Here is a 17,724-nt window from a genome sequence, read left to right on the forward strand (position 1 = left end):
TCTTCAAATCCAATTTTAAACAACAAAGATTTGCTGCAATGTAAGTGTTATGATACCTGAACATGTCACAATAGGGATTTACTGAGCTGGATTATCTATTAACAACCATGGATATTGCAATGGTTATCTCACCATTATATATTTAAATATTGCTACTACTACAATCAATTTATGCTCGACTCAGTGAGTGTTATCAGAATGACAAATTAGAATTTGCATTTCCCTTTCAGATAAGTCAGTTGTACAAATTCAAAATCAACTTCCAAACATTCCAAATAAGATAGACAGAGTAGCTAATAATCTTGTCCAAATATACTCAACAATTGGATAATTAATCAATATTCCAATACACACAACATTTTTATTATATATGTGGAACTAATATTGCCATCCACATAACAATTGTATTGTATATGGAACTAATTGAAACGAAACAATTTTTTTCTTTCATTTTTATTATTATACTTTCACTTTCATTGAACTTGAACCACACACCACATCCACATGAACCCCACCCCAAATAAGAAAAAACCCATTCATATATCCTTAGTTTTAGTTTCCAAAATTTAAAACACATTCTTATCAGTTCACTAACATCATGGAAGGCCCACGTTTCTTTACATGCAATAATATCATTTATGCAAGTTCTTTATTTTTATTTAAAGACAGATAATCCTCTATGAACCATAATCACTAGACTCCATATAATTTATTGAAGGAAGATTCAAATACATGGACTAGGAAAAAATATTATAACTTATTGAGTAGCGACCATATGTACAATCAGATCTACCACTCGTGAACTGCAAAAAAAATAATCAAAGAGACTAAATTACTATCGTAAGCATTGTAGTAATATTGTTGAAAATTATGAAATCCATTTAACATACCTGAAATATACAAGTGGTTTAATTCTCACCTGTAACCCCACTCGTTGTCATACCATCACACTAATTTCACAAAATTGTCACTCAAGGCTCCCTGCTTGCACATCAAATATGTTTGATCTACAACAATAAGCAAGTTACAGTCAACATAAAACTAATGCATAACAAGAATTCAAAAGAAACAAATATAATGTTGGACATATTCACAAAATACTGACTTCCACCGATGAAATTTGTAGATACCACAATGTCTATTGTGTAACCAAAAATTCCTTTCAAATTTCCTTCATATTCTTCCCTATAAAATGATATGCACCATATCTAGTTAGAATTATAAAATGTTATGTACCATATATAGTTAGAATTATAAAATGATATGCACCATATATAGTTAGAATTATAAAATGATATGCATCATATATAGTTAGAATTAAATACATGACCTCGAGCCTTATTCCTGACGGATTGTTTATATCCTTACTCCTCTTAGGGATAAGAGGGACTACTTACATGATGGCTTCCTTAATCTCATAATAAGTAGTAGACTTAAAAACTCTAACAATCAAATAAACTATTGAAACATCTGGTGTGAAGACTTGGAAGGCCATTTCAGTAAAATTTGCATTGAGAGTTAGCAAAACTCTTATTTCTAATACAAAATATATTATATAAAGATTATTTGGAAAAAAATTGAGATATATAAAATGTATGACTACACATACATTTGATGAAACAACTTGGTGTAGCATGTATTGCATTGAGATAGAGTGGATTCAATGAATGGCATATATCTCTAGCAAATAATATTAGCCTTATTGCAAAGTCGAAACTAAAGAATTAACCAAGTGTCATGGATGTGTAGTGATAACAAATTTAGTGAGGATGACAGCTTCTGTTTTCACCCATTCTAACTCAAATTCGCCTTCAGAAGATCCTAATCAAATTTGGCTGAGTTTGAATCGTATTGAACAAGTCTAACTCAGTCGACCAAGTCAAACTTGCGAGTTTGAATAAGCTCAATGGGTTTGAATCACTAGTGAAACCTCCACTGGGCTAGTTTGTGTATAACTGTGTTTTTTTCTAGATTTTTTTGTCATTTTGTGCCATTTGTTTGAGCTAGTTTATCCTCTGCCAAGTGAGCAACAATGACCATCAATGCTATAGGATGTAAAACCCATCCATCTAAGGCTATTCACCGATTCTATTGAACAACATGGGCATATAAAACAACATGGTTTTACTCAACGAGTTATTGTTACATACAGGCCCAGTTTGACAACCTTTTCACCTTTGGAGGTAACTCTACAAGCTACTTTCATAGTATTTTTAACTATTTAGTATTTGACTTTAATGTTTACTATGTAGTCAGATTTTATAAGTAGATGCTTCCGACTCTCAGTTTGGGGCCTAGATTCATATTATGGATAAGTTACCTATTCATCCATGAAATTTTGGACATCTATTAATTTTTTTGCATTGTATGGACATGGATTTCACTTTTTTGCCTCACAATTTTTCTTGATTTGGAATCTAGCAACCTGTTATGAATAACAATTTTTCCATGCTAGCTAATAGAAGTAGAGAAAACAATCAAATCTCAAAATATATAGTGTTAAATGCAAACTTTGTTGTTTCGAATAGATTTGTATAATTAATTGCAACTTTCTAAAGCATGGAGAAACAAGCACAAACATAATGTCTTTCCATGTTAAAACTAGATACCAAAGAAGCATTAATTGAATGTATTTCTCTAGGCATGCAACTATTTGAATAAAAAACAATTTCATATTTGGCTAAAATGAACTTATAAGTCTTCTTCAAGGAGCTGAAATCAGAATGGGCATTCAACTCTTCCATATTAAATTTTGGATTTAGATAAATTCAACCATTATACAGAGCATAATTCTGCATAATTTGAACATCACAATTTTGATGTTTCTTTCTCTTCTTGTGGGAATGCAAAGATGATTATTGGTGGTAATCTCCCACAGGAAAATTAAATGCGACCCATTTGATAGTCATGACTCTTTTTAGTTTCATTAGTGTAGTTTTTTCATATTGGCATTTGGTGACTATTGTTGACATCTCTTAACTCTGTTTGTTTGAAATCATTAGTGAATATCAATAAAGAAGTGGTACAAAATCAATAGGGGCATGCATCAAAACCATGTGCACAAATTAACTGAAGAAATAACTCATATGAGTTTCAATTGTCATTTTGATGTATCTTTACTCATGAAGCTCTCAAACTTGATTATCATAGGCATAAAACAAAAATTGTTGCTAGAATGATCCATCATCTACTTCTAGTCTGGAATTGGAATAATAACGTTTAGGTCTGTGTATTTGGTTTTCAACAAAAGAATAAATAAAAGTAAGATGACTGCATAAATGTAACACACAAAGAAAAACAAAAGTAAGGGACAACCTTCCAGCATAAACACATCTATCTGCATAATCTGTCAGAAATGGGAGATCCTCTACATCGCCCTCAACAATTTTCCATTCCTTGAGAGGCTCCTTTTGTTTTTCTTTGGCAAGTTGATGGGGGGACTAGTCCAAAATGGTGACATTATCTGCATCAACGTGTTTAACTATGCCCAATGTGGTAAATTTAGTGCCACCTTCGATGTCTACAACAATCATGTCTCTGCTATAAAGGTCTGCAGGCTCAAGGGAATCTTCTCTCATGTCTTTTGTCTAGTGTCTGGGATTAATAACATGGTCATATATGATGGAGAGGAATCTATAGAACCAGAATGCTTCTTGCTTGTGTTGAATAAAGCGTGGTTGCGAATCCGGTCTAGCTAAAGATATACTGCACCTAGATACTCCTGGACCAATTTTTCTCTTGTTCTTCAATGTAGGCATTGGTAAATATAATCATGGTGACAATAATCCACTAATGTATGCATTGGAAGAATTCAATCCATAGTTATTGGATCTAAAAGAGTTTGTTCCACAATGATACCAGTAACTCCTATTGCATGAATTTGAAGGTTTTTTTTTGTTTTACCAGCACTATGGAAACCTCAAGGTACTCATTCTTCTTTGGTCTTTATAAGGTATCGACAGAGAGTCCAACTACCTAAAGCACCCATCACTCAACTGATGGAAGCTTTTGCAGAAGCCCACTATGCAACCATGGACATCGAAACCAACATGGAGCACATGGAGAACAAAGGACTAGAGTCTTAAGGGCACCTTGATATTAAAGCCCGATATGGGCATGCATTATTTATTTTTATTTTCTTAAATCTGGTATGTTTTGTCACAATTTATTTTTATTACTACAACCTGTAATGCAGTAAACCTGCATAACTATTTTTAGATGGTGTTGGAAAGGCACGACTATTACTCTTTTGGATGGTATGACCCTAGTTTTGCACTACTTCCCATGGTTGAACATATCTAAAAAAATGTATTTAACGCTATATAATTCAGTCATAGATTTTTAATATAAAATTTAACCATTGTTGTGAAAACATAAATTATAAATTCATTTCATATAACAAATTGCTAACCTTGGAAAAATGATTCCTAAAAATTTACTAACTAGCTAAATTTCACCAATAAAAAATACTCCTATACTCATTTACAAGGTCTTTTACAAAGACAAATTTCATAAGGCATGTCCATCTAAGACATGATCATATTCTGAAAGTTCATCAATGTCATCTTCATTCTCTTATTTTATCATTGCTTCCCAAATTTCTTTGAATTTATTGATGTCTTCTTGTTATATCACACTTCAAGAGTTGAACAGTCTGCTCCATAGGACCACACATAGGCTAGTTGCTTGAGAAGAATTGCAAATGACTCCTTGATAAAGGTGATAATCTTCCTCCACCCTTCAGCTTTTGGCTAAAATTAACACTTGTCAGAAGTATGATTTGTCTTTTGACAATGCTCACAGGCATTTTTGAAATTTGAACTGACAATTTTAGAAGGATGAATCTTCCTTCCACAATGTGTGCAATCATACACATAGCAACACATTTCAGAAATATGGTGAAATCTCCTGTAGTGCATGCAAAATTTCTTGTCTTCAATTGGGATCTCCTGTATCACATTTGAAATAAGGCATGATCATAATTTCCCAACCATTACACATTTCCAACCAAGTCAGGAGTCATGCTCAAAATGATCACAAAATCTTCTATTGTTCTTTCTTTCAAAGTTTTCATATTATCAACTTGAATGGCATGTTAAAACAATTGCATTATAAAGAGTACCTAGGATCAACTAGCTCCCGTTATAACATTCTGCCAAGTCTTCTATTGTTCTTTCAAAGTTTGCATGTTATCAACCGGAATGACATTGTCAAACAATTGAATTATAAAGAGTACCTAGGATCAACCAACACCCATTATAACATTCTACTATACACAATTTTCCAAACAAATTCTCATCAAATGTTCTCCAGTGATCTTGTCTTACAACACAACTAAAGCCCAACTTGTATAGAAAATTTACATGTAACACTGGTTGTAATTCCAAATAATCACTTAAGAATCTCCAAAGGAGATATTGCGGACTGGAAAAAAATAATTGTTTGCTCGAATTAACATCACCAATAATCTCCACAAGAACAAACTCCATCTTTGAAATGATGGAAACGATTTGTATCCCTCACAATAATGTCTCAGCCAACAATCTTAGAAATAAATTTAGTAGCATTATGGCAATATCTCCAAGCACACAGGTTTTTGGCTACTTTAATAATTGTATTAGGGGGTGTATTTGTAAGTCCAAAAGAAATAACCAACTTATCACTGTAACCACAAACGATTTATCCCTTCTCTTCCTCTTCTAGATTATGAAGCAAAAAGTTTGTGTTAGGCACATACCCTGCCTTCTTCATTTGGCTTGCCAAGTCTGCCAACCTTTCCAAATCATCTTATTTGTACCCCATGCAAAATGAATGAAACCTATTATCAGCCTCAACCCAACTGAATCCAAGACTCTTTTTTAACCCACCATATTTCATACTTTTTCTCAAATTTTCTACATCATCCCACTTCCATGAAATTGGGTCAAAGGGAAGAAGAGCAAGGTTGCCAAATTATTCTACACCAGTTCAGCCTCAAGTTGTAGAAGTTGCAGTTGAGATTCCAACACCAGTACAACCTCAAGTTGTAGTTGAGTCTTTAGAGACCATGTCTCATGAAGGAGAACCTATCATGATAGAAGATGAGAAGACCTTTAGAAAGGATTTATTTGATATGACATAGATGGTTAAGTGTTGGAAATAATACTGAGAGGGGGGGGGGGGGGGTGAATCAGTATTATCAGATCAATAAAACTTTTCAATACTCAGAAACATATATGCTACTTCAGTTAAGTGAACCAGCGTGTACACGCTACTGTGTCTAAAGCAACCAGCGTATAACCAGAAATCTTATGATTCAGTTAGTTTATCTTCAGTAAATGCATCATGACATTATTAACCATATTAAAGTAAACAGGTGCAGAACAGATCATCACACAAAAGCCACACACATGAACACCATGATATAAGGTGGAAACCCAATGTGGGTGAAAACCACCTGCTGCAAGTCGTCTCTATCTCTCTTTAATAAGAAACTTCAGTTTACAATCTTTTGTACTGGTGCAGCCTTATACCAGTACGCAGGCTACAACCCGCAAAAGGCTACAACCTTCTCTTGTTTTCCAAACTCTCTTGGAAGGGAGCTCCAACCCCCTTTGCTCTTGTACTAGCTAAGATACTAGTACGTAGGTGCTGGCCTACAATCTTCTTTCCTTCAGGTACCACTTTTCATCAATTTTCAGAATAGATACTCCTGAAGCACAACATTTCAATCTGAAGACCACGATTCATTCACTTTTCATAGCAAATCACAGAAGCACAAAACAACCAATACTAGCATCAACAAGCTTTGAATCACTGAACCACTGAAACCCTGTCAACACCCAATCACCAGAACACAGAGCAGACTACAGAACCCTGCAATAACAGACAGACCCAACTGCAACCCAAAAATTAAGCTTCCAAAGATATACGCTACTTCAATGAAGCAAACCCGTGTATACACGCGCTTTTACTGAAGCCAACCTGCGTACAGATCTAAAAATAATTTCTCATAACTTGCAACTGTACCAGTCATCAGTCATACTCAGAACATAACATTGCGTCAGTATGCAGATCTAAAAATATGCGTAATCAACCATATACCGATAGTTCATTTCAACCAATTTGATCCCGATCTATCCTTCCATCAACCGATGTGATCTCTCCTTAGCTCAGATCAAGCAATGTATCATCAACCCAGAACCTGCATACTAGATCTCTTTCTTCATTAGGTATTCAAGACTTTTTCAATGCCCAAGCCTAATGATCTTCTTCTCCTTATATAGCATTAGGCCCTCCTCAATACCACAGGCCAAAACCATAGAAATACAATACCATCAACTTCAAAACTCGGGATCAACACGACTGTCGAGATACCTTGGTCCAAAAACATAGGCTCAAGTACCGAGGACTAACTACCACGGACCAAAAGGAAGCTTCTCGACATGTACGCTCTTTTCTGTTCATGAAACTACGTGTATACGCGAATTCGTATATAGAAAGCCTGCGTATCCGCGACTTAGTATATAGCGTACCAGCGTGTATACGCATCTTGGGCTTAATGAACCTGCGTATATGAAATTTCTCTTCATTCTTGTAGTCTGGACTGAGATCTGTCATCAAAGAGAGTTGTCATCAAGGACAACACCTGTACCATAGCGCCACACCTGTGCCAAAATGCCAACATTAAGGTCCTATATGAAGAGAGGAACAACATATTGCAAGGAGAAAGTTCCAAGCCTCCCAATGGAGAAGGCTCTTCAAGAGGAGGTAATGGAAAAGAAGATAAAGGAAAAGGAGGTAATGGGAATGGAGGCAAACCTCCACCATCTCCACCATCTTCTTCTTCAAAAGCATCTTCACACTCCCACCAATAACATCGTTACTCATACTCATCATCATTCTTCAAAAGGGGTTGGTAAATCACCTTTTTTGAAGCTTGATGTTAAATTCGAGTTGCCTATGTACAATGGAGAAGTTAATGCAGAGAAGCTGGATAATTGGATTCATCAATTGGAGCTGTATTGTATAATTTAGAACCTTCAAGAGGATGATATCAAGATTCAGTTGGCTTCATTGAGAATAGAGGTTGCAACACTTGTATGGTGGGAATCAAGGACTCAAGACGAGATCAAAAAACATGGTAAAATATCTATTTCTTGGTCTGATTTCATTGCTGATATAAAAATACAATTCTACCCTTTAGCTCATATGCAAAAAGCCATTATGAATTAGAAAAATTTTAGATAGTTGAAGGGTCAAAATGTGCAAGAGTATGCTCAAGAGTTTAGGAAAAGAGCTCTTATGCTAGGAGTAGACTTACAGTCATAAGATGCCTTGCTGAAATACATAGGAGGGTTGCATAACTATCTTTGACATTCTATTCTTATGTTCAGTCCCACGAATATTGATGAGGTTTGTGTTCAAGCTACACACCTTGAAGAAAGAGGGAAAAATATATAGGAAGAAGGTAAGAAGCCATTTTAGGGTGTTGAAAAAGGGAATAAGTTTAAAGGAAAGCAGAAGAAAAATGCTTCGATTAAGAAAGAAGGGGAGAGACCCATGTGAAAGAATTGTTCCAAGGAAGGACATGATGAAGCACATTGCTGGAAGCTTCATCCAAAATTATGACTGAAGAAATTCAACAATAAAGGGAAACAACATACCAATGCTGCTTCACAACAAGACTTGGGTTCAGACTCAGGGGATGAAACAAAAATCGCAGCCACAGTCACCAAAGGAAAAGCCGTGGAAAAATCAAGCAAAGAGGTTAGTAAAGAGGCAGTTGTAGCAAGTACTAGTGCAACAAATAATACCCACAACATTTCAAATGAGGAAAACCGAATAGAGTTATTCCATATCTGAGTCATTTTCAAACATATGAAAATCAATACGTTGTTTGATAGTGGATTGCAGGCCAAATTAATTTTTGCGGATTTGGTTAAGAAAATGAATCTGGAAACCGTGCCCCATCACAAACCATATCTGTTGGGATGGATAACCTGTAGGTTTTAACCCTGTACATAAATTACCTGCATACGAATTCTAAAACACAGAAACTAAACAATGCGAGAGCATAACACTTAAAACACATATACAGAGAGATTTTCCCCTAGATTCCAAAACTAGGACTACCAGCTTGATTTTTCATTATGTTCCTTTCAATGTTAAAATACATATTTATACATGCCGAAGCATCCAATACCATGGTTCGAAAACCATCGCGCCCAAAACCATGTGCGAAAACCATGCAAAAAACCATAGTTAGGTCTGCCCACATAATATAGGGTCCAAAAAAAAAAAAATTCCTCGGGGCACTACCCTGGACCCCATAGAGGGGGGCTACCTGTCCCCCTCAAACCCCCTATGACCCCCCTGCTGTGAAATCAACGCAACGAAGGGGGGGCTCTGCATCCCCTCTAACCCCCCGGTTAACTAGGGGAGATAGTCGTGGAAAGAATATAACACAACCCAACATTCTCCCACTTGTTGTTTTCTTTCCATAGGAGGCCACAGGAGAGCTTAGTCATTTATACAGCCTTGCAACGCCCATTGTTTCTCTACACCAAGAGAACTTCTCAGAGCTCACAGATTTTGTCAATGCATCTACAGTATTCTTCAAAGTGTCCACCTTTACCAGCAACACCTTTTTGTCTTCTATCATATCCCTTACAAAGTGATATTGAACATCAATGTGCTTTGTCTTTGAATGATAAGCAGGGTTCTTTGCCAAGAAAATTTCACTTTGGCTGTCATAGTCTATCCTTATAGCTCCCTGTCCTAATCCCATACTTGAACACAATCTCTGCAACTAAACTTCTTCCTTGCTTGCATGAGTGGTTGCCATGTATTCTGCCTCTGTAGTTAATAATGCCACTACAAATTGTTTCTTACTCATTCAACTGACTGCACCTCCAAATAGGTTAAACACATACCCACTTGTAGATCTTCTCTGATCTAGATCTCCAGCCCAGTTTGCATCAACAAAGCCATGAATATCCAAAACTCTATTTAATCCTGGTCTTCCTTGGTAGCGCAAACCATAATCACTAGTGCCACACAAATACCTGAAAACCTGCTTCACTGCTGTCCAATGCTCCTTCCCTGGTTTTGACATAAACCTGCTCAATACTCCCACTACATGTGCAATGTCTAGTCTAGCTTAGATCATCAAATACATTAGGCTACCGACTGCACTTGCATATGGAACACGGGACATGTCCTCTTCCTCTTCTTGTGTCTTGGGACACTGTTCAACAGATAACTTTACACCTACAGGAATAGGAACCTTCACCGGTTTACTATCCTGCATAATAAACCTTTGCAATATTGTCTCAACATACTTCCTCTGGTTTAACCAGAGCTTCCTCTTTGCCTGATCTCTTTTAATTTCCATGCCCAAAATATAGTTTGCAACACCAAGCTCTTTCATGTCGAATTTGGAGGAAAACTGGGTCTTCAAATCCTGGATAATTTCTTTGTCATTTCTAACCAGCAATATATCATCCACATACAAGACCAAATAAATAACAAGGTCACCAATTAATTTAAAATACATATAGCGATCTGCTTTGATTCTGGTGAAGCTAAGTCCCCGTATAAATGTATCAAATTTATGATACCACATCCTTGGTGTCTGTTTTAACCCATACATATACTTCTTTAACTTGCATACCAGTTCTTTCTTACCCTTCACCGCAAAGCCTTCAGGTTGCTTCATGTAGATCTCTTCTTCCAGATCCTTGTGAAGAAATGTTGTCTTCACATCCATCTGTTCTACCTCAAAATCAAAAGCAGCAATAATAGATAAAAGTAATCTAATAGAAGCTACCTTGGCAACAGGAGAAAAAATATCACCAAAATCAATTCCCAGCACCTAGGAATAACCTTTTGCTACCAACCAAGATTTTTATTTCTCCCCCTTTCCTTATGCATTTGTCTTCTTCTTGAATGCCCATTTTCTGCCAATGGGTTTCCTTCCAGCTGGCAACTCCACCAGATCCCAAGCCTCATTTTTGTGCAAAGATGCCATTTTATCAACCATGGCCTCTTTTCAGTGTTTTCCATCCTCTGAATCTACTGCTTCCTTCATAATTCCGGGATCATCATCAGTAATAGATAAAGCAAAATTTGAACAGAAAGCAGATGGACTATACCTTTTTGGCTACCTTCTTTCTCGAACTAATTTTCTCACACCCGGAGTTTGTGGCTCTTCATCTTCTGATTCCTCTTCTGCTATAGAGTCTGATTCTTCCTCCTTTAGCTCAAACTCTATATTTTCAGGTTCCTTTGATGGGACTTCATGTTTAATAACATCTTTCACCTCTCTGAACACCACAACTCGGCTGTACACAACATTCCTTGTTATTGGGTTCCAAAGCTTATAACCCTTTAAACCATCCTTATACCCAATAAAGATGCACTTTTCAGATTTACTTTCCAACTTGGTTATTTTCTCCTTTGGAACATGTACATATGCATCACATCCAAGTACCCTTAGATGTGAAAGAGAGGGTTTCTTACCAGTCCATACCTCTTGTGGAGTGTTATGCTCCAACGCTGATGAAGGTGATTTGTTGACTAGGTAACATGCTGTCTCCATCGCCTCTACCTAGAATTCCTCTCCTAACCCAACACCATTGAGCATGCTTCTTGCCCTTTCCATCAATGTCTTGTTCATTCTTTCTGCAACTTCATTTTGCTCAGGTGTGTATAGAGTAGTCTTCTGTTGTGCTATACCACACTTCTTACAAAATTCTTCAAATTCCTTGCTGCAAAACTCTCCACCATTATATGCCCTCATCACCTTTATCTTCTTCTCTGTCTAGTTTTCCACTAGAGCCTTTAATTCTTTAAACATGTCAAAGACTTGAGATTTCTTCTTGAGGAAATATATCCATGTATTCATTGAGAATTCATCTATAAATGATACATAGTACACAGACTTACTCAGTGATGGAGCCTTCACAGGTCCAAACACATCACTGTTCACAAGCTCTAATACCTGTTTTTCCCTCTTACCACCAGAGGGAAAACTCACCCGATTCTGCTTCACATATACACAATCTCCACAGAAATCAAAATCTAGAGAGCTATTAGTCATACTTTCTACCATACCTTTACCATGAAGTATTCGAAGGACTTTCTCTCCAATATTGTCAAGCCTTTGATTCCATAGTATGGTCTTTTCTCCAGAGACCACTAGATTTTTTGCTCCACTTTCAGGAATGACAGAACTATTGCACCAATCAATAATAGTGCTACCTTACAACTTGTACAGAGTTCCAATCCGAACTCCACGAATCAATAACAGTTCTCCTGAACCATCTTGAACGTATCCTTTCGCACATTGTTTTTACACCTGCATCATCTACCTTGCTTACAAAAATCAGATTTCTGGCCAATGCAGGAATATACAAAACACCCAGAAGTGTTCTAACCCTTCCACCTTACAACTTCAACTTTACTTTTCCTCGACCAACGATTCTAGCCTTCCTGTCATCCCCCAAGAAGAAATCACCACCATCATATCTTTTATACTCGCAGAACCACTCTCTATGGGGAGTGAAGTGAAAGGATGCACCTGAGTCAAACAACCATGCCTCATGATCTACATGTGTACTTGAAGAAGCCAAGAATACATCCCCACCTTCATCTGAGTTGGTTTTTTCCTTTGCAGAAGGAGCATCATCAGATCCCTTTCCTTTGTCACGAGATTTATATTTACAGTCCCTTTTGTAGTGCCCTTCCTCTATGCATTCCAGCACACCACCTTTACAGGTTTTCCAGGAGATTTAGATCTCCCTCTAGATTTAGATCTCCCACTCGATGACTTATTTTGTTTATGTTCTAGGACCATCCTCGTATAGACAAGGCATAACCATTCTAGCTCTCCATATTTTTCCGTCTCATCTCCTTCGTCAGCAAGGATGAGACTATTTCATCAAACTGCAAGGCAGTTGCATTGCTACCTATTGCAATAATCAGACTATCCCACGAATCTGGTAGAGAACACAACAAACTGATGCACTTATCTTCATATGAAATTTTAATATCAACAGATAATAACTGACTTACCACAGTATTAAACGCATTCAGATGCTCTGTCACCAAGTCTCCATTTTTCATCCTCAGGTTATACAACTTTTTCCGTAGGAACAGTTTATTCACGAGAGACTTAGATTGGTACAAACTCCCTAACTTGACCAACAAAGCCTTAGCCATAGCTTCCCCTGATACATTCAGCAATACTGAATTTGAGACACACAATCGTATTGTGCTCTTTACCTTCTGATCCAACTTCTTCCATTCTTCATCAGACACTCCCGTTGGTTTAGGACCCAGATCTATCGCGATCCAATGATCGTTATCTACCAACAGATCCTCCATGTTGAGTTTCCATAACTCAAAACTCTGACCATTAAATTTCTCGATCTCTATATTTCCACTGCTCGCCATCTTCTTTCACCACCAGAATCAGTCCCGCAGATCTCCCACTGAATAGGGTATACCATAGGCCTGAGCGAAACCCCTCAGCAACAAAGGCGTCCCCTTGAAGCCAAAACAACTCTGATACCAAATGTAGGTCTTAACCCCGTACAAAAATTACTTGCATATGAATCCTAAAACACATAAAATAAACAATGCGAGAGCATAACACATAAAACACATATACACATAGATTTCCCCTGGATCCCAAAACCGGGACTACCAACTTGATTTTTCATTATGTTCCTTTCAATGTTACAATACATATTTATACATGTCGAAGCATCCAATACCGTGGACCGAAAACCATTGTGCCCAAAACCATGTACAAAAACCATGCACAAAACCATATGTAGGTCCGCCCACCTAATATAGGGTCCAAAAATAAATAAAAAATTCCCTGGGGCGCTGCCCCAGACCCATAGAGGGGGGCTACCCACCCTCCTCAAATCCCCTAGATAGGGGGGACTTCCACCCCACTCTAAGCCCCGCCCCCCCCCCCCCCCCCCCCCCCCCCCCCCCCCCCCCCAACATAACCAAGGATGCCAATTTTCAAGTCACACGGAAATGTATTTTCAAGTTTGCAATTACTGTTAATTTCATTGATGAAGTTGAATTAGACATTGTGCCATTGGATATCTCAAGAATTGTGTTGGGAAGTCCATTTTTGTATGACAGGAAGGTTGTTTCCATAGATTTGAGAACAAATACCATTTGTTCAAAAATGGAGTGGAGTACATTGTGAGAGCTCATTGCAGGAAACTTAATTTGTCTTTGGAAAGTGCAGGTGAAATGAAACAACTGGTTAATTCCAACAAGAGTCTCGTACTCCTCATGATCAAGCAGAAGAATGACATGGAGTAGGAATCCTTTGCAGGCTGTGATGTGAAGCTGAAAGTTGAATTGGTTGATGTGGTCAATCAATATGGGGACATGTTTCAAGAACCAAAGGGACTGCCACCAAAAAGAGGAATTTAGCATGAAATTCAGCTACAACAGGACTGTCCACTCCCAAACATTGGTATGTATCGAATGTCAATTATGGAAAGTTTAGAAATTAAAAAACAAGTGTAGGAATTGTTAGATAAATGAGTAATTTGTTCTTCTACTTTTCCATGTGGTTCACCGATAGTATTGGTAGCCAAGAAAGATGGAACCTGGCACATGTGTGTAGATTATCGAGCTTTAAATAAGATCACAATAAAGAATCAATACCCACTACTTAGAATAGATGATTTGCTAGATCAGTTGAAAAATGCAAAGTATTTACTAAATTAGACTTGAGAAGTGGATATCATCAAGTTAGAATATACGAGGAGGACATATAGAAGATAGCTTTTAAACCAAACAAGGATTGTTTGAGTGGCTGGTTATGCCTTTCGGCCTTTGTAATGCTCCAGCTACATTCATGAGAGTTATGAATGATGTTTTAAGATCATTTCTTGATGAGTTTGTAATTGTCTATTTAGATGATATTTTGATATTCAACAAATCACGAGAATAGCATGTCAAGCATGTTAGGAAATTGTTGGATGTCTTGAGAAAAGAACAATTATTTCTAAACATGTCTAAATGTGAATTCGGGAAAACTTCGTTAGTGCATTTGGGTCACATAGTTGGAGGAAGTGAGTTGAAGATTGATCCCTCTAAAGTTTTAGTCATTGTGAATTGGCCAATACCCAAAGAAGTCACAGAATTAAGGAGTTTTTTAGGAGCAGTGCAGTACTGGAGGAAGCTTATTGCCAATTTTTCCTCCATAGAAACTCCACTACATGCATTGACCAGCGTGAAGGTTGTCTTCCAATGGGGAGGCAAACAACAAAAAGAATTTGATTCTTTGAAACAAAATATTAGTTCAGCCCCAGTTTTGGCATTGCCAAATTTGAAACAAACCTTTGAAATAAAGACAGATGCAAGTGACTACGCCATGGGTGTAGTTCTTTTACAACAAGGTAAGCCCATTTAATTTCATTCTGAAACTTTTAATGGTGTTGTTATAAACTATCCTACGTATGATAAAGAGATTTAAGCATTGGTACAAAGCGTGAAGAAATGGAAGCATTATTTGATGGGAAAAGAAACCGTTATTCACGCCGATCATCAGCCTCTGCAATATCTGCAATCTCAAACTAAATGCAGAAGCCAAGGCACTTTCGCTGGATGGAATTTTACAACAATTCCACTTGGTAATCAACTACAAGAAAGGTATATATAATAGAGTTGTTGATATGCTTTCTAGACCGATTGTAAGTGTAGCCATTTTACTCAAGAATAATTATGTTTTGCCTGAAAGTTATGTTGAACAATACGCACAGGATTCTGACTTTCAAGAGGTATATTTAAAATTGATTCAAGGCCACCAAGTTGAGGAATTAGACTACCATGTACATGATAATCTGTTGTATCATTTGGGAAAAATTTGTGTTCCATAGGGAGAGAGAGTAAATGTCACAAAGGAAGCACATACTTCTCTTATTGCTGGACATTTTGGTGTAGGTAAAACAATGGCAAATCTTCAGAGGTATTTTTACTGGCCTCATATGCTTGAAAATGTGTCATGTTTTATCTGAGGTTGTTCATTGTGTGCAGTGAGTAAGCCTAGTAACATGAAACTAGGATTGTACACACCACTTCCATTGCCTTCAAGACTATGGGAAAGTGTTTCTATGGGTTTTGTAGGAGGTCTTCCTTTGTCAAGGAAAGGTCATGATTATTTGTATGTAGTTGTGGACAGGTTCAACAACATGTGCATGTTAATGCATTGTAAAATGAAAAGTATAGCTGAACAAACAACTCAACTTTTATTTCAAAATGTATGGGTTCATTTTAGATTGCCTACTTCTATTGTAAGTGATCATGATTCTCGATTTGTTGGGAATTTCTGGTCAATTTTATGGAACTTGATGGACACCAAGTTGAAGAAAAGTACAACCTTTCATCTGCAAACAGATGTTCAACCTGAAGTGTTTAACAAGACACTCACTCATTCTCTAAGAGGATATTGCAACAAACATCCTATGTTGTGGGACGAACAGTTATATTATATTCAACATGCTTACAACTGAGCAAAACACTCTTCTACTTTAACTTTGACTTCTGAGGCATGTCTTGGGTATTTGCCTAAATCACCTTTGGATTTCATCTTTGAGAAAGATGTAGTTGTAGATGAACATAGTGACATGGACAGGGCAAAGAAATTCATTGAGAAAATTCAGTTGATTCACCAAACAGTTCAAGAACAACTAGAAAAGAGTCAAGGCAAGTATAAGGCAAGGCATGGTAAGCATCGCGTGGATCATCAATTTCAAATAGGTGATGAATTTTGGCTATACATTAGCAAGGAAAGGCTTCAAGGTGAAGGTAAAAAGATGAAACCAATTCGTTATGGTCCATTTAAAATTTTGGAAGAGATTGGTAATAATGCTTTCAAGCTTGATTTGCCTTCATATATGAAAATCTATTCTGTTGTTAATGCTAAAAATTTGAGATTATATGAACCTCCTTTGATTTAAGATCAAGGAGAGAATGTTCAAATTCCATCTATTGAAGACTTTTCTCCAGAATACCTTGATGTGCTTCAGCAAGACACTATACTTGACAGAAGGACAAGGACAACTAAAAGGGGAAATATTGATTATCTTTGGGTGGGTCTCAAAGGTACACATCCATCAAAGGCCAAATGGATTGAAGTGGGGAAGGTGAGGGAACAATACCCTCATCTGTTCAATAACTGAAAGTGATCCTTTTGGGGTCCAAAAGGCTTCCAGTGGGGAGGAGTGATCAGGTGCTCAGAATTATGCTCAAAAATCAAAGTGTTAGAATCTTGTCAAACTTAGCTTCAGATTGAAGAGCTCGTCATTCTGAATCCAACAGTGTGAACGACACTCAAAACCGAGTTCATATGCAAAAGTTAGAGCAAGTCAAAGTTCAGGTTTGACTTGCCTACATGGTAGGATTAGGATGATGTGGCAAGTCTTCAGCGAATAAGGAGGTGCCAAGTGGCAGCCCACCATTGGCCCTCAAATCACATATCATAGCGGTAAGTGTTTCAGTGTTACAAATCGGCCCCCGACAGGTTCAAGGTTGTGATGCGATGAGGCAATCACAAATCGCAATCACAATCAATGAAGGGGAGAACAAAACAACTTATCGGCCCTAACCTCAGCAAGGTTGAAGTTGTGATGCTATGTAATCACATATCACAATCACATCAGCAACAAGAATCAACCCCGATGTAGTGGAGTTCCAATTGTGATA

The 17,724-nt window shown here is 37.2% G+C and overlaps 1 pseudogene; it reads right to left on the reverse strand.

The window, feature by feature from the left end:
* Positions 1–3,170: 3,170 nt before the first annotated feature.
* On the reverse strand, positions 3,171–3,890 carry LOC149173415 (2-methyl-6-phytyl-1,4-hydroquinone methyltransferase, chloroplastic pseudogene; annotated as a pseudogene).
* Between the last annotated feature and the right edge of the window lie 13,834 nt (positions 3,891–17,724).

This window comes from Pinus tabuliformis, chromosome 4_2 (assembly GCF_031772625.1).
Source record: "Pinus tabuliformis cultivar Carrire ecotype Pingquan chromosome 4_2, CPIR1, whole genome shotgun sequence".
Classification (NCBI taxonomy): domain Eukaryota; kingdom Viridiplantae; phylum Streptophyta; class Pinopsida; order Pinales; family Pinaceae; genus Pinus; species Pinus tabuliformis.